This window comes from Poecilia mexicana, unplaced genomic scaffold (assembly GCF_051168715.1).
Source record: "Poecilia mexicana isolate PSO_F unplaced genomic scaffold, ASM5116871v1 scaffold_10, whole genome shotgun sequence".
NCBI lineage: Eukaryota > Metazoa > Chordata > Actinopteri > Cyprinodontiformes > Poeciliidae > Poecilia > Poecilia mexicana.
Genome location: NW_028263379.1, coordinates 15,505,687 through 15,530,145, shown reverse-complemented (window position 1 = coordinate 15,530,145; position 24,459 = coordinate 15,505,687). Strand labels below are relative to the sequence as shown.

At 38.7% G+C, this 24,459-nt stretch overlaps 1 long non-coding RNA gene across 2 annotated transcripts; it reads left to right on the top strand.

The window, feature by feature from the left end:
• The first annotated feature begins 1,029 nt into the window (after positions 1-1,029).
• Positions 1,030-20,002, top strand: LOC106933058 (uncharacterized). 2 transcript variants are annotated; one of them, XR_001421403.2, is made up of 3 exons: positions 1,030-1,091; positions 19,256-19,342; positions 19,444-20,002. It is a non-coding gene; the product is annotated as an uncharacterized LOC106933058 (long non-coding RNA). The 2 variants fall into 2 exon arrangements; XR_015764364.1 differs by lacking the exon at positions 1,030-1,091 and having other exon boundaries at positions 18,439-19,342.
• Positions 20,003-24,459: the final 4,457 nt, after the last annotated feature.

Below are 24,459 nucleotides of genomic sequence, written 5' to 3'. Positions count from 1 at the left end.
TGAACTTATAGCAGCACATTCTTTAAAGGGTCAGCAGAGAATGCGCTTGTCTGCTTTTGGGTAGTCGTTGAGTGATGGATGCACTTTGAGGGGCTTTCCCTTCAGATCTCTTCTTGCTCCTCACTTGATGTTCTTGGAGCACTTCCAGGTTGACGGTGGCAAAACATTTCCAGGCTTTGATCTCTGCTCCTCGTCGTTGTGTTGGAGTTTGTGTTTCTGCACGCTGTGTAGAGCAGACGGAGGGAAAATCCTGCTTAACCTCTGCTTCCCACACTCAAAGCTTGTATTCTCTCACTTTGTGAATGAACTGCTGTTATGCTTTCGCTTTACTTTGGATCTTCCTGCATGCTTGGATATGTTTCAGATCTCAGCATCATCAGCATCAGAGCTTGCCGAAAGACCTTTGGTGACTTGTGCTCCGGGATCAATCCCTGACATTAAGTCACGATTACTAAATGGAACAACAACAAAGATACATAAAAAAAGGATACATACATTTAGGTATGCATGAATAAATATAAGATGCATAATTTGTTAAGTCAGAAAAGTTCAGCCTCATCATACATCTTGATTCTTTCTTGGATTTTAAGCCTAAGCATCTTGCAACACCTACTCTTCATTATACTTCACTTTTATTCTGTTTCCTTCTCTGCCTTTGAACTTTACTTTAGTTCAAATCAGATGTCATTTATTTATTTAATTGTTTATTTGAGCCATTCTTTTTCCAGGATCAGACAATTACACAAGTTATTACTGTTGCTCTTTCTTTTCACGCATCCTGTATAATATATACATAATATAATATATTCTACACAAACTTGATATACAAGTTTGAATTCATGATATTGTAAAGCTTGCAAAGATTAACAGGTAAATGTATATGCTGGTTTCTAGGTTACGTTCAGAGCAGTGGATAGTAAACATTTAGAAAATAACACAAAATAGAAAGAGCTACCAGTAAACTGTTAACAGAAATATGTACTGAATTGTTTAAAAAAAAATAAAGCATCAATTCCTCCTGTCAATCATAGGGAAGAGTGCTGACTTGATGGATGTCCAGAAGCCAGTCATCCACACCCTTCACTATGAGGGTAAGCCACATACCATTCTGTTTCCAGGAATATTGACAGAAAATTGAGTGGAAGAAAGAAGTGTAGTTAGAAAAAGTGCACCAGCAACAGGGAGAACCTTGAGAAGATTGTCAAGCAAAATCCATTGCAGGAGAGCCACCACAAACAGATGAATACAGGCTTGACCAGAGACATCAGAGGCGTCTTACCTGAGCTGAGAGAAAAGGAACCGGACAGGTTCAGAGTCCTCTTTACAGATAGAAGTAAACTCTGCATTTCCTTTGGAAATCAAGGATCCAAGATCAGGAGAAAGATGGAGAGAAAGGCACAGAATCCACATTGGTCAGTGTGAAGTTTCCACAGTCAGTGATGGTTTGGGGCACATTGCTCTCTGCTGGTGTTGGTCCACTGTGTTTAGAACAGACCAGTGGTTCAGGAACCTCCAGATGATCAACTCACCCCTGGATTCAGTACACTGAACTAAACGGCTGTTCTCATCACTAGTGTCAATTAGAGAACTTCCACACCAGATTCTTGCAGTTTAATGTTGTATAATCAATGAACACTGAAAAGGATTGGTTCAAAAAGCCCCAAGTTCATATGGCATTTGTGCCGCTGACGAGTGCTTAGAAACTTCTGATTGTATGTACAAGAAGATATTAGGGAGTTTCAGGTCATAAAGAAGAACAAGTCTACTTTGGTCAGACATTTTGATGAGAATCTTTACTGTTCTCTTTCTACCGGTGTGCACTAAACTGAAGACTCAAAGCATCTGAAGAAAAGGTCTCTGAACTCATGAAAATATTTTTCTATGAAACAAACCAGTCATGTTGCAAAGGGCCCTGCATTCATTAGGTATGAACAAAGATAAGAGGGTCCTTCACAGCCAACACAAAGGAACCTTCAGCTTTATCCTTGTGGTTGTTTTCTTTCTGGTATTACTTTCACTGTCACTCTGCACTCAGCAGAGGGTAATAAAAAAATAAAAAATCTTTCAAAAGAAAAGAGTGTTGGTGAGAGGGAAATGTCAAATATTCTCTATATGGGAGGAATTACTGAGACGATGGAGTCTATTTCTGACCTCAGAGGAGATGCGAGATGAACGTTAGCGCCAAACCGCTGATGTCACGACCCGTAATCGTCCAATCTGCCGAACAGCGAGCAGAGCGAGCGGCGAGCACTGAGCTGTTTGTTGTTGTTCAGGGTTGGAGGTCGAATGTGTGAATAATCCAGCCTTGCAAGAGCGCCGGCTTGATGGCTGATATCCAGAAGCTTCCAGCTCATATCTCTCTCACACAAGCAGAAAGAAATAATTTATGAATATGTGGATTGGCAAGAGTTTAAAATATGGGTTCAAACCCAAAACAGTAAAATATGATTCCTCATCCAATATGGCTTTTCTTTCTTTTCATCAAACCTGTCCTCGCTGGTTTACCTGGTAAACCTTAAACAACCAGCTGTGGCAGCTTTTTCACCGTAGTGACCGTTTGCCCATTTTTACCATCGCTATGTACACAGAAAGACGAACACAGCCCTTCTTTTCAACCAAATGAAAGGCTTTGTATGAAAAATATTACGTCGTAGTCAAATTTGTAATAATTCTTCACTGTTTCATCTAAAACCATCTCTTCTTGGGCTACCAGAAAAAAAAAATGCACTTGTTTGGGCACTTGCACATTGGTGCGTGTGAATCCCACAAAACAAATCATTAAGTTATTTAAAATAAGTTCCAGTCAAACAAAAAATAAAGCTCACTTTCGCTCAGCTATTAAGTCTGCAAGAAAGTACTCCAAATGAATATGTGTCTCATTATGCATATGTTGGTAATTTAATAGATTAAATAAATGGAAAAACAATCTTCTATATACAAAATATATATTTTCATTAAATGTGTAAAAAGTAGACTTTTTTCACACTTTTTTTTAACCTTGGATTTGGTAAGTTTAAATTAATTATGCACACCGTTGTCAGGGCTTTAGATGTGCTGGATGTTATTTATCATGGTGAGAATCATTACAGGGTGTAAACCTGCGCACCCATTTTATACTCTTTGGTTAACTGGCCTTCACTGTCCGCGCACAGACTGCTGCTTTAGGATGTTTTTATTTTCACATCATTAAAAGCTTTTTACCAGCATCTGACTGTTTATAGAGTGTGTCACTTGAACAAAGAAACTATAGTTTTTACTTACATGATTTTATTAAATTCACTGTTCTTTCAGTATGTAGACAAATTGGGGAAAAAAATACCTTTTTGTTTTTGGACAACTGATTGGTGTCATGTATTTTCTGGGCACGTACTTCCACAATCAAGTAACTGTGCTACCATCAGTTGTTAATAAAGCACTATATTTGTGAAAATAACTTAAAAAAACAACAATTTGAAACCTTTAAAGTGGCTTCTGTCTCTTTAAGAAGCTCCTATTCTTTCCAACACTCCCCCTTCATCACATCATCACAGCACTGCTCCTGTTTACAACCATTCGTAGGAGCACTGGACTGAGAAGTAGCTCACATGAGAAGCTCAGCAGACGCAGTTCCACCAGATGTTTGCTAGTAGATGCTGCCACAAGCAAAGTGGGGAAGACAGGGAGGGGAATGCGATCTGGGAAGGCTGCGCGTTGTTTGAGCAACCGCATGTTCACCCCTGAATGGCTGCCAAAGGAGATTCAATGATTTCTTAGACGTGCATGGAAGAATCAAGACTGGAAATTGGAAAATAATGTTATAACATGGTATAATTTATGTCATGTTATAATGTTATTGTAATATGTGATTATTCATAGTAATGAGATATAATGAAAATGCTAGACTATAAGGTCAAAATTAATTTTACTGTGTATAATCATGACCCATTCCCATAAAATGTGGTTTTTGGTTCTTGTTTACTTTTTGTTTCATTTCAGTTCTGACTGAATTGGCCTGTTTTACTTAAGTCAATTCCCAAACCAAACATGCCTTTTTTACAGGAACTTCCAACAAATTCCTGGCCTGGAATTCCTGCTAGAAGAAGTTAGAATTTCTTCACCTGCAGTGAATCGTGTGTCGCACCTGACACTACGACTCACGGCGTGTATACTGTAGATGATGCTTCTTAGAAATCACAGTAGCAACAATTATGTTCAGTGTAATCTCACTTCAGGAGGCCTTGAGGCTCATCATCAGCACTGAACAAACTGACAGCCCAGCTCAATGATATGCTGACTATTTTCTGAAAACACGATTTAAAAAAAAACAAAAAACGCTACACTGTTCTACCTCTCTGCCTCAGCATTTTTTTTTTTTTTACAGCATCTCTCCGCACTGCTCTTCCTTCCATCTGTGAAAACACCTGGAAATCTCTGTAAAATTTAACAGCCTTTACAATGAAAAGGGAGCATTTATTTTAGCGAGTGTCTGAGCCAGGAACTAATGAAAAGATTCCACGGCTTTGGCATTTGAGACGGCGCATTAAAAGCAAGAGAGAAAACGGGAGCTTTCAGTCCTGCTATTTGTTCGGAGTATCAAAGAGGTGCAGACTTTCCTTTCTCTCTCTCTGCTCTCATTTAGACTCATCTGATGCGGGTGTGGTATTCACACGTGTAACTATCCAAATTCAATTTTCTGTGGATATTTCTAAGTAGTGCATGCATTAAAAAACTGTATTTGCACATACACGAGCTACGCTGAATTGCATGAAAAGAGTAACTCCTCCTGGCGAGCTTATTACCCTTGCGCCTGGGCTTGAGAAGGGAGCAATTAATCATATTTTTGCTTTGGGTTAGAATACTGATTTCCTTCTCTGCACAAAGGAAATGTAATATTATCAGAGCTGGAAATTCATCCAGCAGTAGGTACAGTTTAGCTCTAAGGCTTTCTGCTCCCTGTCGAGTCGAGTGCCATAAAATGATGTGAGGGGAGCTGGAAGACCGAACGCTGCTGCTCAGCTGGGTGCTGGGAAATGAACTGTCTGTCTCTCCATCTTTTGTTAATATGTTCTGTTACCAAGGGGCATTTTCAAAATGACTCCTGGCAACTACGTTCACCTGGTTGAGATTGCTTGACAGTAGCATGGGTGGAGTCCTAATGGAAAGACGCGAACAGCATAGAAAGTGGAGAATTTTGCTGCATGCATCATTAACAGATTTAGGTGTGTTCTCTCTCTTAGAGTTGTTCATTGAGTCGTCTCCCCCGCAAGTGAAATCTGTTCATTTATCTAAATGGTGTCCATGCAGTAAAATCTGATTCTTAAAATGTGTTGTACAGGTGCTCGATAAATGAGACCACCGTTGATAAGTTGGTCTATTTCGCCTGAAAAAGTGAAACTCGTTTTAAGATATAAATTGATTACACAGAAAAATAATGTTCTGAATGTGCCGTATCTAAACTAAAGTTGATTAAGAGGAAAATGTGTTGTAGTTGAAGGTGAGCAAGCTACAGATGAGGCTTTTAGAATCCGATCAAGAGCCAGACATGGACTGCAGCTCGAGCTGGTGCTTTAGCGCCCACCAAACACAGACATATTCAATATATGGTCTTCAGCTGTTGTATTTCTTGTGAAAAAGGAATCCTCTAAAAATCTATCCTTAGATACTTTTTGCCATGCTTCTGTAAGTATTTGCAAGACAACAAAGGGATAATTTATTTCTGTATCATTTGAAAGATGCAGCTGGGATGTTAAATATCTTCTAAAATGTTTGTAATGGTAGTTAACCTTTAACCAATTATATATGATAAAAGATCCTGTGTTGCAGATTGTAAAAAAGTATTTGTGAAATATTTATATTCTTGCATCGAAGCTTATGACTGTAAACTTGTAAATTAAAAAAAAAAAGTATCAAATTACACACTGTGACTTGACTTGTCGGTGCCAAACATATCGAGAGTGCTTAGTTGTGATTGATTTAATAAATACGACAATACATTCTGAATGATTTGTTGCAGTATTTGACCTGGCAATCAGTGATTCAACCCAGTTCTGATCTCTGACAGATTGGGGAACCTCTAACCTCACTGGCAATAGCTGAGTGCAGAGATGTAAAAAGGTGCTACAGATGTAGAATACGATCTTAGAGTTTTGGAGAGAGCAAAGATCATGCACATTTAGCGAGGACTGGAAGTGGAAACAATTGGCGCAGGTGCTTCCATAGAAGTATTATAAGGAGTTTGTTTTCATCTTATTTCAGAACTAAAACTGTTCTGTCATGTTGTCCAGAAACCAACATGACAGGTAAGACAGATGCAAAGGTCTGTGTATAATTGACTATTTCTGTGTTGCTTAGTCACAGATCCTCAGGGTTGCTTGTCTTTGACAGCATCAGAGCTAACTTTTTATCCGCTGCTTTTAATTACCTCTTTAATTTGCAGTTTGACGATCAAGGCACCCATCTGAAATTAGAGGAACCTTGAAAAGTTCTCACCTTTTTTCATTTCAAACTCTATTAGGAGCTTATTAAAATTCCAGTTTTCAATGGCGGATGCTTTTTAGCCATTAGTGTGATGTCACATCAACTCTCAGCAGCTTGATTATTGTGTGATGTGCCCTTGTCTCTGCTCTGCGAGCGCTCACTGAAAAGGCGCTCCGTCGCTTCAAAACAGGATATGAAAATATACAAAGCCAGGTTTTTATTCCCGTGTTTATCACCTTGAGTCTGGATAAGCAGAAGATGAAAACATATAAAGCAGAAAAACAAAAAAGGGAAAAAAAAAATGAAGCAAAAACACCCAGCTGCATCTCTCAATTTCTCTCCCTTTTGTTCCCAGTGAAAGGCTCAGTTGTTGTTCTTCCTCTGTTGAATCAGTTTTCTGACACCCGATCATTTTTGCTTGTATCATTTCCCAAACACATGGGGAGAAAATGGCTTCTCATTCCAGGAAAAGGAAAAAAGTAGGATATGAGATTTTTAAGTTTATTTGCAAAGTTCAAGCCAGAGCGAATTTTCAAAGAGCATCACAGAAAAGTTTAACCACAGAGAGAGAGAGAAACTAGCTAAATTAGTTTACACCCAGTGTTTTTCAGCTGCAGGACACAAACTGTGGTTTCTGCTGTGGGAACAAAGAACTTCTTTCTCATCTTGGCAGTGGAGTAATTAATGAGCAGAGGTTGACAAAATGTGGGTTTTAAACTGCCTTAATTTACAACATTTGCCTTTACGGTCCCAACTCTTTTTAACTGTTGTTTTTAATTTTTTTTTTATTATCAGTTTTCAATATAACCTAACATGTTTTCTAATGCTGTTTAGCTCAAATGTACATCCTACTAAAATTAGCTTGTGATTTCTGCCTCAGGCTGTTCATGGGCTAAAAAGAGAAATATCACAAAAACCCTGAAGCCAAACTGATTTTACATTGAAATTCACTTTTTTTTTTGTTTTTTACAGAAAGACCACACATTTTTATCTGTAAAAATAACACAGAATGCAGTTTGCTGGGATTTACATATTTCCACTCAGAAGGCTCATATTTGTTTTTTCTGTCTTCACCCTTTGTCTTTATCTCACGCCTGTCCTGAATATGTGAACAGCACATCTGCTCATTGTGTTAATTATGTTTCCATGCTGCTTGTATTTACCTGTTCCTGTCCTGGTTTTTGCTGTTTGAGTTTTAACTGAGTAATAACTACATTTGGATCAACTTTCACATGACTGAATGCCTGATCATTGTTCCTGTTGGCATGGCCCACAAATCTCACAACGATTTGACCGTTATTTATTTCATTTAGGGATCAGTCACTGTCTCAATACTGTCATTGAACTGCTGTTTATGTGCCACTGAAATGATTTGGTTTGAAAGGGAGCAAACATTTGTTTTATTTCCAGACTGTTATGAGGATACAGTAATTATCTGAGCGTGTAGAAGGTGCAGCATCACAGAGAGAAAGGACTTAGCAGCAAGACAATGTTGAGCTGTAAGCTGTTAAGATTTAAAAAAAGAAGTCTTAGAGAAGGGCGGCCCTGATACCTTTGTACGAACAGTTCTTTAAGCGTCATTTTAAGGAGGATAGGTATATGTGGAAAATCAGCTATGACTCAATGGTTTAGATAAATACGACTATTTGGGTCAGATCGGACAGGACTTCAGCAAATAACTGTCCGGGTTATCTGTCTCTGCCCCCACACACCACTGGGCAAAGAGAGAAGATGGCTCCCCCAATGCATATTGTTCTGAACAGTGCCCATATAATGATAATTAAGTGTATCAGTAGAGTATCCATTTAGAACACCCACCACTTATGTCATACCGTGGACTGTGCTATGTATGAATTTATTTAGGGCAGGAAATAACTGTGAAACTAACAGAATATGTTTATCTCATTTGACATCGTCTGACTAATGTAACTAAGATCTAAATGTTAAATCGGGGCCTTTTCCGGCCTGGGACTGGTTCTTGCCTGACTTGTACCATCGGCCTGATGTGAAGTGGAATCAGCCGACTCGTGTCTCTTTCCTTAGAGAGAACACAAAGTTTTTAAAACTTTGACAGTTGTCGACACCCAATGTGGTGATTAAAGTAGAATGTTGAATAAATTAGACTTTTTTCAACCAACAATTTCTATCAGGAAAAATGTTTTATCTAGACTTGAAAGTTTTTTTTTTTTCCTTCTCTGCTGAATCTCAAACAGAAAAAAATATTCAAAAAGGAGGAAGCAAACATCTTCTTTCCAAAGAAGCTTTATGCTCACAAACAACACATTTGGTTGACTATATGGTCTGACTGCAGACTTTCAGAGTTGTTCTCATTGTGTAATATGTCTCCATCCATCAGCAGTTTCTTCATTTGAAGTCAAGAACCCAAGTTTTTCATAGTCCTGCAATTTCAGACGGCACATCTATAGAGGCCACTGCAAATCCATTATTAAAGCTATTTTATATAGGAACACTATGTATTAAAATGATCTGCTTTGAGAAATAATAGATTGCTGTATCATAATTAATAAAAAAATGTTAAATGGTTTGGTTTTATAGTTTTAAAATCTAACAATATATACAGTGTAACAAGTATGTTAAGTAACTAAAGGGGCAGTATTGTGTATAGTGCCAATCTATAGCAGTCAAGTAACTATTTTACCTTCAGTTCTTATAAAGATGCTGTATCAAACATAACATAAAATAAATTTTACTATGCCATTTGACACTTCACCTCTTCTTAAAAGTATGTATGAAACAACAAAGAGAAACACCCTTTTTGTGCTCTGCTTAGTGTACAGCTAAACTCCAAAAGGCTTCTTCAGTAGTCGCTTTGATATGTTTCATGTCTACACTGATGTCTTGAGTGTCTGGTATCGCTAAACAGTTTTTTTATTACAAAGATCAAAGTCATATTTCTGATTCCAGTTCGATTTCTGCTTATATGTCTCAGTTTTGAGGTTCTGCCTGAGCTCCCAAGAGAAGATTGCTTTGGGAATAAAGCCCATGAACATATTCTGTAATAAGTTTTTTCCTGGGTTATTGCAGGGGGAAAAATGTTCTAGTCTGATGTTTATACACACTCTTTCTAGTAGTTATGACTAAATGTGATGGCCATCCTCTGATTATCTGCAGCCATTTATAGGGATGTGCCGATCAGGTTTTTTTCCTGCCGATACCGATACCGATCACCCATGAGGGCCGATACACCGATACCGATCACCGATACCGATCACATAATTATTATTTATTTATTTTTTATCATAAACACTACCGGTTACATTATGTGGAAAAAGGAACCATGAATTCACCTTAATTTAGACAAAAACTTGTTTTTAATAACTTTTTCCAAGAAGAAAACTAAACAAAACAGGCATTGTGCAAATTGTACTGTTATTGATATACTATCTTTAACAGACTGAAAACATATGAAGTCTCTGAAGAGGCTAAATAATGCAAAGAGCCAAAATAAAACCTCTCAACATTGCCAAAAAGTTCAAGTATAAAACTTAACATTCAAAGGCAAAAACAGGATCCATTACAATAAACAATCCAGAGTTACTGAATGAAAACTTCCTGATAGCATGGCGGCTAGCTGATTACTGCTAGCTCTGAGTGGCTGTTTCTGACTGAGCGGAGTAATTATGCAGATCAGGGAGGAGATCGATTATTTTTTTAGAGATTATCTGTCTCATGTTAGGACAGCGAAAGTTTTAATACGTATGTAAAATTTATTTTTTTTTAGGTTAGATGCTGCAGCTTTAAGCAGAGGTTCGGTGTGAGAGTCACTACCAGGTGGAGCAGAAGCGGCGCTCCGTCTGTGAAATATTACTACCTGTAGCGTAGCAGCGGTTCAACAGCGAGAGCAGAACCAGCGTCTTACATCGCAGCTCGAAGACTTAAATCATTTTGCGGGTTATTTGTTTAGCTTTCTGACCGTCATGCTAATCCGGGTGGGTGTTTGTAGCTGTGCGCTGCTTTACCTGCTATCTGATCCTCCGTATGTCTTTTTTACTGCAGTGAGCCTCGATGTAGCCAAACTCCGTCAAGTATAGCATTGTTTTTATGTTGTATTAGCTTCGTTGTGTTGATGCATTTTTGACCTGCTTCAATTTTCCCCACAACACGCAAACTTCCCCATTCACTCAGTGCGTTATAGTTCCACATCGCTTAGGATTTGTTGTTGCGCGCTTGCGCAGAGTGAAGGAAAGAGGAGACCAGCTGCACAAGCAGGCTGCGAAATGAGAAGCAGGTGATCGGTATCAGTAAAAGAGACAATGATCGCCGATCACCGATCATGCACTTTTTCACGAAAATCGGCCCGATTATGATCGGTGACCGATCGATCGGCACACATCTAGCCATTTATCTTTTCTTCTGTATTTAAACAGAAGCTCTTAACTGTTTATCCTTTATTTGCCTTCTGAAATCAGAAAAGTCACAAAGGAAAAAAATATATTATTGTTTTTTAAATGCATCTTTTCGTTGAAAAGATGCGTTTATCCCAGAGGGATGAGACCTTTGACTGCCAACGACTGGAACTTATGTCTCTAAGAGAAGTTAAAGGAGCATAGAAACAAATGCTTCATTGATGTTAAATGTGGCTTTAGCCAGCGGTGAGTTGAAGATGAGTCGTTGCTGACCAAACATCTTTTTCAGATGCGGGCTGCACAGTGAGACCATTAAAAGCTTTATCTACGAGGAGTGAAGACCATAAACTCAGTGAGGGTTGCAGAGATTGATATCGTTGAGTTTTTTTTTTTTTTCCTCCTCTTTCTTTCCTTTTTTTGTCTTTTGGTTTTTCAGCTGACAGCAGCGGTTTGTCTCCATACTGAGCGGAGAAAGCTGGAGCAGTAATGGACCTAGCTCCCAGTCCGACTGCTGCCGGCTTACATCAACGGATCATCATGTCAGGCAGTTTCTACTCTATCAAGCTTGACTGCATATCCAGAACAAAAACAGTTGGATGTGCCAATTAAAGTCCCCGTTTCAGCTCCTTCTGTCTTCTCAAAGATGTGTTGTACCTCAAAGAGAGAGCCACATTAATCCATTTAGTCACATTCCAGGCTTACACCTGGAAGAGGCAGCAGAAAAAGAAACATTCTGAGTTTCTGAGTTGGGAAGAGATATTTAGATTTCTCTTTCATTCTTTATGCAATAACAGTGCCTTTATGTATTATCCACCTTTATTCAATTTACCGGATCAAAACATTTCGTTATTCTCTCATCTCCGGCTGATCTGACGACGCACACTTCTGATCAAACTTTTAACTGTCTGATCAAAAGTGCTTTTAAGGTTTCTGGCGCCGTTTTGACGAGCTCATGTTAAGAATTCTTTTTATGACTTTATTTTAGTTTTTTTTTTTTTTTTCATATGAAGAACTCAAGGGGTTGACATCCTAAGGGAACAGGACAACAGTAAGAAACTGATTATGTACATTCCAACGACTTGACTGCAGGCAGTCCAGCTCACAGATTTATCCCAGCATTTCAAGAAGGAAACTACTCTCAGGAGATGAATACATTAATCAGTGCTGCCATTCAAACCCGAGGAGGGATAACTTACTGAACCAGAAAGAATGGCTTTAATCAAACCACTTCATGTTCCAAACATCTAGTATGGACTTACTCACCACGTTTGTAGTTACATGCTGCCATTAACTTTGCATTATGTCCTTCTTATAGAGCACTTTCTACAAAACATACTGGTGGCTTAGCGTTCATGCCTATAACATGGTGCTCTTGATTATTTTTCCCCTAGGAAGTAGACCAGGCCCACCGTTTACAGGATTTTGCTGTGTCTGCTTCTTCTTCTCTTAACATTTAATATCTCATGGTGGATGTTTGCTTTTACTGGCCCTCACAAATCAAACATGCAAACGGTGGAGGGTGGGTTTCTCACTCATCTCTGGATTTATAAGTTTAGACATCTATCATGTATCATATGATGCCCTTACATCCCTTTCCGGGTCTCAGACTGATTTATGTCATTGGAGTATGGCAGCACAGCAGTAAAGCCCAGCTATGTTGTTATTTGTTCACTGTGGAAAGTACATTTTAAGTCAGATTTTCTTGTGGATCACATAGGTTAAGAATTTCAGTTTAGTAGTGGCTGCTGCGTGAATATTAAAAATGTGTGCATCAACTAAAATGTGTGCTTTCCCACCTTTATGTTAAGAAGTAGGAACCTGGAGGAAGGAAAAAACTGCTATTGCTTCTAAAACAATAAATATTAAAATCAGCTTAGACTCTTGAGTTCTCATGAAAATGCCCACTGCATAAAAAAAAAATAGCTGTACAAATCTATGTTACTTGTTTGATTAATTGCTGACAAAATACATAGATCTTTAACTAATGCAAGATCACATCAATCAGAATCTTAAGGTCTTGATATGCTTTGCATAACTGCACACAGATGAAAAGGTTTCTTGAATCAATCAGATCCAAGCAAATTTTTCATGCAGGTAATTTAATACAGTAGTCTACTATAGGTTATAATGCCAGGCATTAATTTGTGGACTCATGGTCCAAGGTATAAATAAGGAAACAGGATCACAAGTAACAGAATCTGATCTGCTGAGATGTCAAAAGAAAGATGGTTTCATTTGTTTTTGACATCTCATTACCTCTGTTAGATTTTTATTTTTTTTAAATTATGTTAGCGTGAGGCTTCAACACTAAAAAATATAACAATCAGAAAACCTTTAAACCCAAACAGGAGAGAGGTTTTCCTCTTTGGACAAGATCGTCTATAGAAAGAAAATGTTGAGCCAGTTGTTTTTTTTTGTTTGTTTGTTTTTTGTTTTTTCATAGAGAACATTATTTTTAGCGTCTAGTATTAAATAAAAAAATTTTGGTTTTATCTTTTACCATATTAAACAGTTTTGTAAGAAATTCCTTCTGTGCCTGTCAACATTACAGAAACTGGAAATACCCTCAACCAGAGATAAAATAAAACTATTCCATGTTTTTGTTGCATTTATGCTGCACAGTTATGTTGGGTTTTTCAGACATAAAACTTTTATAATTAGTCCCCTTAGGTTTTTCTATGCTATCACTGTAGCTGTTTTTTTAAAGAGTGAATTATTATGAAGAATTCCCCAAAGTTTTGGATCCATCTATAACGGAGGTCGCCAAATCCAGGCCTCCAGGGACGGTGTCCTGCACCTTTTAGATGTGTCCCTTGTCCAACACGGGCTGAATTCATTCGTCAGTTGCAGTGAAGTTCTCCAGATTCCTTCTAATAACCTCATTGTTATTAGCTCAGGTGTTGAAGCAGAGATATATCTAGAAACTACAGGACACCATTCCTCAAGGACTGGAATGGAGAACCACTGATCTACAGTCTAACACTAAAATTTTGCTGTCACCATTTTCTGCCATCAAAACTTTTTTTGAGCTTCTTATTTCATATGTTGAGACCCAACGTATCCAGAAAATGTGGTCGCTCACTGGAGAACTGGTTGAACTGTCCCTACCTGAAACACACAGCACATGTATGTCATGTGAAGCTTCCCATGTGTTTGTGTATCTCGTGTTTGATGCAGCTGAGCGTTTTAAAAGTAAATAGATTTACGGGACCTGACCTGTTCAACGTGGACCTGATAATCCTGAAAACTCTCCGCTTTTCAGCTCTTGCTGTAACATAGGCGACACGAGGACACTTTTACTCCATATTAAAGCCTTTCATGCCTCATAATTGCCTCTCATTACCTCGGCATTTATCTGCCTCCCGTCTTCTTAGCGGGATAAGAATCAATCAGCGGCCGCTCGTCTTTGCGGTGCCGCCGCCGCCGCCGCTGCAGCCGTTGGAGGGAAAGTGGCGAGCGTTTGTGGGTCGAGGAGTGGATTAGGGACGCCACCCCGGAGCTGCTGTGATGACACCATACAATCCTAATGGGCTTCTTCACGCCCTGCTCACCTAATCACCCATATCAACCGCTGTCACAGAAGAGCCAGAGCCACTTATTTATTTGATTTCTCCCACATTAAATTATATAGGATTTAGAAAACGGATTAAATTTTTTTACACTTGTAAGAAGCCTTAGCTACTTAATTATGGCTGAAAATAATAGTGCAATTATTTTTGCTGAGGCTGAGAATGGATTTTTATGGCCTTGGAGTATTTAGTTAATTATAATGTTTCTCTCTGAAGTCTAATTTCTGCTCAGAAACTTTTCATGACGATTTGAAGGTTGTTTTTTCTCACTCTGTATGCTGTGACTGTGAGGAGATTGTTTTGGAGTTTGTTATTTATCAGCGCCACTGCTATCAGTGACACAGCTCATCATTCACTGGCATATTGTTCTGGCAAACAGTGGGTCCATGTTTACAGCAGTACAGTACAGAAATCTGATTTCCTGATCAATTGGCTAGATTGGTTTTGTCTTCCGCACAATGACTCGTGGTGAGATTGTGATGAGCCGAGTGGCACAATTCAGCTCAATTCAATTCAAATTCAACCCGAAAATACTTTATTGATCCCAAAGGGAAGATAAATATTATCACTCATATTTATCCAAGGTTCTTCAGAGACAGTACAAACAACTATGGGAAGAATCTCTTGTAGCTGTTTGTATTATTGCAAAGTAGGGTCTAGAAAAACCTGATGTCTGCTAATATCAACCCAATAGTTCAAAAATCTAATTACACTTTATTTACACATCTTGTTTGGGATTTTCTCTTGTGCAAAAACAATGTTAGAATAGCTATATTAAAAAAAAAAAAAGCACACCAGTGACAATCTGGTGATGTGTACGGTGATGTATAGAGTTTGGGGGTGAAAAAAACAAAAAAACAAAAACAACTCAGTACAACTTTAATCTGCAGCCTGGATGTAAACACCTGCAGGGGAGTCAGACAGGGAGTATGGAGCGTCTGGAATCTGATTCCATGTGTCCTGTGAATGTTGATTCAGGCTGCTTTTTCATGGGCCAGGAGGGCGCTCGTTTCCCACGAGACGCACTTGGTTGCATGGAGAGATGCTGTTTGAGTTGGATACAAATCAAAGAAAAAGACCTCCAGCTCTTCTCTGACTGACAGCTTAAAGAAAGAAACAACTAAAGTGTATAGGTAAAGGAAGAACCCCACCGGCACTTCAGAGTCTGACAACTTTTCCCACAAACTTTTCTTAATATTGTCTCACAAATTAAATCCATTCGTTGATGCAGAGAAAACAAATGGGAGCAGGGTGTCTTTGTCAAAGGTAAAATCTGGATCTTCTGCATTCTCGGTCATGCCTGTCACGCAGCAGCTGGAGCATCATTCTCCATCTTGTTTGTCCTGGTAATATCCCGCTCTACATGGCTGATCCTCGGCACTCAGGTGAAAAGTTTCCTTCGTTAGTCACAGCTGGTTTTGCTGTTCCGTAACAAGATGGAAGGACAGGAGGAAGGCTGGCTTCACTGAGAAGGACTGAGATTCCCATGATTGCGAAAAACATGTTCCCTGGAGAAGCCTTCCTAATAATGTCGTAATTAGATTATCAGACTTATAATTTACATTAAATACTACACATTTGACTACAATTATTTGAGTACTGAAAGTAATCAGATGTACAAGATATAGTTGTCACACTAATTAAAAAAAAAAAAACCTGTCATCTTTCGGCTTAAAATGTTGAATTGATGTTACCATAGTTACTATAAGAAGCGTTTTAGTGATTTATCTGAAAGTTAGTTTTTTTTAATCATACCACATTTAACTGCAATATTTTTAGAAACAATTGGGTGAAGAACTCAAGATTTCATGTGGATTTTCTAGTGTTTAGTCCTCAAGCAGGACTAAAACTATTTAATGAAATCCAGTTGAAACCATAAATTAGCATACTCCAAGAAAAGATGCATACACTTTCCTCACTGTCTGAAGAAAAGCCCAACTTTTATTGTTTAATGTCAGATTGACCAAAATTAGTTCAATTTGCAAAATACCACAACACTGAGAAGTATAATATGTCAGACATTTGAATATTAAAGTTTCCAAAAATGGAACTTATAATGATTAGCTTCTATTGAATAAAAAAAGATAGAATGATTACTAACTTTTTCAACTATGAGGTAACGCAAGGGGGCACTTTATTGGACACAATAAAAATAAATAAATAAATAAAAAAATCAGCCAACACATCAGCAAGGTGCACAACAAGTTGCCCCTTAGGGATGATAAATCTTACTTGAGTTTACTTGAATTGTGGCGCTGCACAAGTCTGGTTCATCCAACAATCTCCAGATGCTAGAAGGTTCTGTGTTCATCAGCTCAAACTATTTTACACAAGTATAGATATGATAGGAATATCCAATCATCGGTCCACTTAGGAAAAAAAACTAGTTATTTTCCAAAGCATTAGCTTTGCAGTGTTTTCTCGTATTACCTGATCGATAAATGTGCAAGATAGGGAAAGCTGCAGATAACACTGCACAGTTTTTTTTTTTTTTAACAATCATCAGTGTTGTTCTTTTTCTCTGCTCATGATCTGATACACATTACTGATTTACCAGTCTTTGTTCGGTCAACCAGATTGGGAGGTGTGAATTTAGCCTTTAGCTGAAAAAGGAAGATATGAAAAGAGTTTTTCTTGTTTGTTCCATTCTCTTCATTGAACGCAGCTGCCCCACAGCAACATGCTGCAACCTCTCTGAGCAGTTAGTATGGTGTTCTCAAATTTGACAGTCTTACCTTGGCTACGTAAAGAAAAAATAAATAAATAAATACTTCCTGTATCGCTCAATCTTTTTCTTGTCTGTTCTCAAAATGCCCTTGGCTTGGCCATGTGAGTAATATTCAGTCAAGTATAGTAGTGTTTATTTTGAACAGGATTCTGCCTTGTTTGGTGCCCTCTCTGTGGAGATGTAAAGAAAGGCTTCACTGTGGAGAGTTAGTTTCTCTGATGGTCCAAGCTGTTTAGATTACGTCACATTTGACAACATATATGTGTGAGAATTTTAAAAGACTGATGGAAAACAAAGTTCTTCAAAGCAAAATTGGAAGGAATTTGCATATTTCTCCCTCTACCGTGGAGAATATCATAAAATCATTCAAGCAACCGGGAGGAATTTCAGAGCACGCCTAAGATGGACACCCATGATTTCTAATCCCTTTAGATGGCACTGCATCAAGAACCCTCATTCATCAATAATTGAAAGAACCACTTGGGCAAAGGAGTAACAGAAAAGAACCCTTGTGTTAACCTTCTCCACTTACCTTGGCTCAGTGGCAGCTGGGATACACCAAAACATTTCCACAGCCAAACATCACAGCCTTGCTAAAATGTTAGATTTTTACAGTGGGAAAAAAGAAATTTATAAATGTCTTTTTTATAAATGACATAAAAAAGACATTTATGTCTTTTGTTCTAACAAAAAAAAATCATCTTGTGTTAAAAAGATTATTTCTAACAATCATCTTTGTTAGAAATGTGCTCCTGCTTTGTCGAATAGGAAAAAAAAAATCAGCCTACAAATTTACAGTAACTAAGGCTTAAAACTGTGAGGAAAATATGTCTGTTGTAATTGAAAAAATATATAATACAGCTATATATAAACTTACTTCTTGTGTTGCTATTCTTTTCTAAGTTTTGATCAAGATCCTTCTAGAGCAGGGGTGTCAAAGTCAAATGGATGGAGGGCCAAATAAAAAATGTAGCTACAAGCCGAGGGCCGGACTGATCGAATGTTCATTGAAATTTTTTTAAATGACGCATATAGTCTAGTGAACCTAATTGAACCTACTGAAAACCTAACAAATATATTCCAATATGATCAGATAAATAAAGCAATATTTTCTTATGGCTCTGTCAGTAATCTTTAATTTTCAACAGACACAACTGAAATATTTTTAAAATATAATTGGATTGAAATACAATAAAATAAAGTGCAAAAATCTATTAATCCACATATGTCAGAGTCAAGGCATTTAGATGTGTCGCCGGCGACACATCTAAATTTGCAGTACCGTAATTCCGCCACACGTAGCGCTAAGTGGAAAAATTCCAACGGTTTCTGAAAGGGGAGACGTTGCACTTTCCAGCAAGTATCGGGTTAATACGGTAACTTCGCAGCTGCAGCTGCAGAGAATGTAATTAATCCGGGGGGCACTCGTTTAATAGACGGTATATTTCGGCAATAACTTGGTGGATATTGAAAGTTCCGGTTGTTATGGATACATGGGTAAGTACATCATCTCACAGAACATTTAAAGAACTACTTACAGTTCAAATAAGGAAGATACTTTTTTTCAGACGGGGTGCCGGCTTGCTGCGGTCTGCGGGCCGGTTCTAATAATAAATCAAGATCATCCCAGGGGCCGCAAAAAACCTTCTCGCGGGCCGGATGTGGCCCGCGGGCCTTGACTCTGACATATGTGTTCTAGAGGGTTAAAAGGAAAGCACTAGTATGATAAGGAAATTGTTCCCAGGCATCATCCGTTTCAGACATTTTCCGACCCTCAGTTGTCATGTGAGTTTAGATTTTGGATGACTTGGTAACAGTCTGCTGCTCCACGTCCTGAATATGAGCATCAGCCTGAAAGAAAACCTGAACAAGGGGAAGGTGGGCTGCGTTCAGCATCCCCTCCTGTTTTTTTTGTTTTTTTTTATGAGTTCTGTGTTGAGGACTAGTTTAGCAGCAGCTCATCATTCTGTAAGTGTAGATTGGCTAAAACACTATTAGACCTCTGAGGGGGAAACAGGATGTATCAATCTACAGAAACAGGGTCGCTGCAGCCAAGTGATGGGACCGGTGGCCCGAACCCGTTGACAGGTCAATTATTCCTGCAGCTGAATTACAGCATATAATATCATCCCCAGCAGAGGGAGCGGAGATGGAAACACCCTGAGGATAAAATCTGCCACTTGCTATATATTGACCCAACACCCCTGCACTGTTTCCAAATGGTAAAATCAAAGTTCACTCTTGGATATACCATCTGACACCATGTTGCTGCCTGTGACAAATAGCCACTGAGAACTCATAATTTTGTTCCTTTATTTCACAGAATTGGACTTACGACGGAGAGGTGACTGGTCTGCAGAACGGCTTCAGGTGTGAGGGTCAAAGGTTGTGAGGAGTTATTCAGAAGAAGAAAAAAAAAATGTTTACAAGTAGCAGAGAGATTAGAAATCCCAGTCAATTCAGGTGTACAAGAGTAGAAACAGCAATCCTCCCACAGACTCTTAATTCCACACTGTTGATATGAAGAAGAATTGAATAAATAAATGAATAAAACATGTTTAATATTTTATTTAAGTGGATTACATACTTTTGCCTAAATGTTGTTGATTTTTATAGCTGGACCTTTTTTTCTAAATGTCCACAGTCTTTCACCTTTTCAAGACCTATAACACAGATCATGGATCTGAACGGGAAACCTAGAAATCACTTTCTACAGCAACAGTCTGCAGCTCATTCTGCGAGGGGTCCAAGGATGTTCCCAGGCTGAAAAAGATATGTAGTACCTCCAATGAGTTCTGGCTTTGCCATGGGGTCTCCTCTGTGTGACGTTCCCAGAAACACTAAAGTTTGTGAAAGTAAACTGCTCAGGCACTTTGAGAACACTCCCTGTCTGTTGTCTCATCTTTTCCCACCCACAGTTTGAGGAGTTGAGCTTGGTTTCTCAGGTGAAGAGGAGCTGCAGGCAGCCATATAGGGGCCAGATGGGAGATGAGCTCCTGACCAATGAGTGCACAGATGCTTCAGGCAGAAGTATTATTGTCTGACTTTGACATGACTGAAATAACTTTTTCTCATGCCCCCAAAAGAGCCCTGATGAAATGTGCTTTTGAAAGTCTTGTAAACAGTTTTGTTTAGGCTCAAAATATCTAAACAAAATTCTCTACGTTGAATTTCCTGTAGCGCAGTGTTTCTCTGATCTGGGATGCTGTCCTGAAAAACGAAGAAAGGATGGAAAGGCGCAGTAGTGCATGCGCTTTAAGATCAGATCTAAGTTGAGTTGTTATTGTCAGGCCTCTGAAGAACATAATGACCAACAGTTAAGGCCCTTCACTGCATATCAGAGGCGTCGGATTCATCTGAATCCTGAGGATACAGGTTGGGAAGCACTTCTACAACTCTGTTCTTTAGTCTGAATACTGTTGGACTGCTTTTCCCAAAGGACGAAAGAATGCAAAATGACATAAGTGTAAATATACTCATTACCTGGGGCCAAACATACAGGCTGTCACACAAACGAGCTACGGTAATCATATATCATGCAACTCCGACCTGACTCGCTGCATCTCAAGCCTTTTTAAAGGTAGCGAAGAAGAAAAAAAAACTCGTGCTTCACTGACCCATTTATGTTTTAATGTCGTTATTCCCCACCATCATGGGCACAGATGAAGATTAATGGCATGAAATATTGTGGGAACAGAGGAAGTTATAAAGCTAACTACAATAAGTGTGTGTTTGTGTTTACGGCACACACAATAAAATAGATCCTGTCGCCAAAACACTTTTCTTTATTACTATGCATGATAGCAAATCTTGTTTTAAACACAACTAAAATTGTGGGGTGTTGAAGTAAAACTGGTATTTTATGGCTTATATCCTTGCATGGAGTGGCCACATTCAACCATAGCAGCATTATATTAAAATTTAGGCACTGGTCTATAAATATGTTATTTTTATGTATCAGAAACTGGATGAAAACAAAAACCTTAACAACTTTGGAGGAGTAAATCAAACTCTGTTAGCAACATGCCTTGTAAAAGTACATATACTGCCTGAGTTTTAAGCATCAACGTAAATTTTATTGAGATTTTATAAATTACGCCCATATCAAAGTAGTGCATAATTGTAAAAAGTGGAAGAAATAAAATGCATGTTTTTTTTTCCCCACAGATTAAAGTGTGACATGTACTTACATTCATCCTCCTTTACTCAGGGGTAGTCCTGCAGGAGAAGTATCAAAGTGCAGACGTGAAGTCAAAAGCAGCATAACGATAAAATAATCTAATAAAGAAAGATCACAAAGTCAACTTAGGAACACAGAGACCATGATATAAACTCAGTGTGCAAACAACAGAAGAAACTAGCATAGAAAAATCAGAACCAATTGATGACATGGAAACAAGGTGAGCCCAATCAGGCTGGCCCAATGACCGAGAGAACCCACATTGAAGCACTGGAGAGTGGCCCACTGACTGCAGAAACACACAGAAGGACTCTGAAATATGGATCAGAAACCTGAATCCTGTAAAACCGACCCGAAAACCTTTGGAGAAACTCGTGAAGGAGTTTTGGAAGTGAAACTGGTAGATTACAGGAACCAAAATCAGAGCTCTGGACAATGATGATGAGATCTTTCCTGGTGTAGACTGAATTCTTTGCGGGTACCCCCAGGGAGGTTAGCGACCCAACGTTGAGAGCTAGGAGAAACTTTCTTGAAAAAAAGAGGAACAGGAACCTGAAAGCAGGGTGAGTCATGTTCTTTGAAGAAAGCAACCTGAGAGCGAGAAGTCCAAGGACATTTGGCCCACTGCTTATGACTCACTTTCTATAGCTGAACCGTCTGGGTGGCCGGTGTATGCACAACGAACAAAAGAGATCCACAACAAGCAATCACAAAGCTCCAAGAGCAGCAGCCTGCCAGGAATAACCCCATAATGGATTTGGGAAAATTATATGACAAATTATTAAGATTGTTTTTTCCGCAGAATTGGGGAGGATGACCAGCTGTTGAAGCTCAGGTCGAACGGAACCATCTTCTGGGAAAGAAAGCAGGGGTACTCAGTGTGTGTTTATGTAGAATCTAAATGAGCTTGTTCCCACAGGAGGTGGTGCTGTGCCAATTTTTCCTTTTGGGAAAACGTTCATGAAAAGTTGGAAGGACAGAAGATGGAGGCAGGGAGATGAAAGGAGAGCAATTTTGCCTTCTCATAGCCACTGAATCATCAAAGAGAGAGCCTGCGCGTTGAAGCAGTTTGTCTGGAAACAGCAGCAGTGCACTCTTTGCTCTTATTACTGTAATGGGAAGAAACGATGCACAGACACTGACCCTCTCCCCCCAAGAGAGCCTGTGTTTCCCACAATCCACTGAAGTATCCATTCTGACTCACAGCAGCCCAAATCTCCTGAACTCCGGGCTCCCATTGTGGGTGGGAAAACAAAATAAGGGAGAACTCTTTCTCTGGGGACACAGCTGTGGACACAGCAGGAGCAGCTGGGGCCGGGTTAAAACTGGTAGTTACCATAATTATTATTATTGGACACAACAGAGCTGCTCCTCTTCCAGGGTGACATCCTTATTGTGGAGTCTGTCCCAGTAGCTGATCATCACCATTCATCTAAAGTCCTAAGAAGACCGCTTTATCGACCCTATGTGTTATACATCTAGACATTGGTATTGACCAATGTTAAAAGAAAATGGTATTCACAATGAGGTAATTGGTCAACCAGTTTTGGCTGACCACAGATTGGAGAGACCAGATGTGGGAGGATAAAGAGGAAAGAAAATGTTTCTTCACTTATTCCACTGCTTACTTAAAAAAAAAATAAGTAAAATGAAATTCAGACACTGCATGACTGATTTAAAGTGAAGTTTTTTTGTCAGAAAAAACACATAAAAAAACCACCAAACAGTAATTATTTTTTCATGAAATAGATCAGCTTTCTGCCGACGTTTGTCTAAACTGTTTAGGAAGACATATTTTAATCTCACTGTCAGACATTAATCCTGACTTAACCTTTTCTTCATTAGGTTACTTGGTTGACCAAGATTAGTTCTATTTACTAAATACTTAGCATAATGAGGGGAATTATGTCTTGAATATATAAATATCAAAAATGATGTCATGGCTTTGCAAGCTTCTGATTTCCACACACTTGTGGATGTATTGTAGGGCAACTCCATGCTTTCTTATGTCACATTTTGGAAAAGTGAAAAGAAATATGATATCAGAAAGAGATTCATGAACTTCTCAAAGTTTGGTTCAAATTCAGAATGAGCTTTATTGGGTAAATCTGTGCACACAAACAATAAATCTTACTTTGTATGTATGCATATCTACAGTTCTCTACAAAGTCTTTAAATACAACTTAGATGCATGAATTTATCAAATTAAAGTTACGACTGAAAAAAATGACAAAATGACAAACTCAATGTAAAACGTCCGACGGTCGTTGTAAATGTTACTGAATTTCAAGCGGACCTCCTTTTTTCCCATCGCCGCTTCTCGGGGTGAAAATTGCCTCAGAGTTAGTTTCAAGTGGTGTTACCTGAAGAAAGATGCTCCTGTGTCCTTTCAGACAGCACAGTAATGAGAAAGCATCATTTCATTAAGGGTGATGCACGTCTCACTTCCTGCTCCACAGCATCACAAACATTTGCCTCGGGCTTCAGAAACCACTCTGTCCATTTATAAAGCTCTTCCCACCACTTGCCCTGCCGCCTCTGACATTTGGATTGGAGATTACTTTTATTATTGTGGCAAACACGATGCGTTAAGGGTAAACATTGCAGGTTGAGGTTGCAGAGGGAGCAGCTTGTTTTACAAAGTGAAGCCTGGAGGTGCTTCTGCGCCTCCCAAAATGCTACGCATCTTCCAAAGAGAAGCTTTTCAAACTTTTAAAAGCAGTGGCACCAAGCCTGATCAATTTGTAATAATGTGTATTAATGTTTTGGCGTGTGTGTGTAAAAGCGTAAGCTTTTTGCTTGCAAACCGAATTTTGACATAACTGCAACTTTAAACAATTTTTTTAATTTTATGCAGCTACTATCTACCTCTCAATGTGATGATTTCCAGTTTTCCACATCAATAATCACCCTCCTCCGACTTTATTATTTTTTTTTTTTTATTTAGTTTACAGATAAGAGTTGTGAAAAAGTAAACTTGCATACCCCTCTAACCAGTTTCATCCGGGAGAGGAACACAGCTAATCAGATATATTCTTAGCTAGTAAGAAAATCAATGGGATGAAAAACAGCATCAATTCTCAGTTGCTTTGTACAGTAAGAGAGGACTAAGTGTCTCATTAACAAATATCTACAGAGCTGATGGCCCGCTGCTCTTTG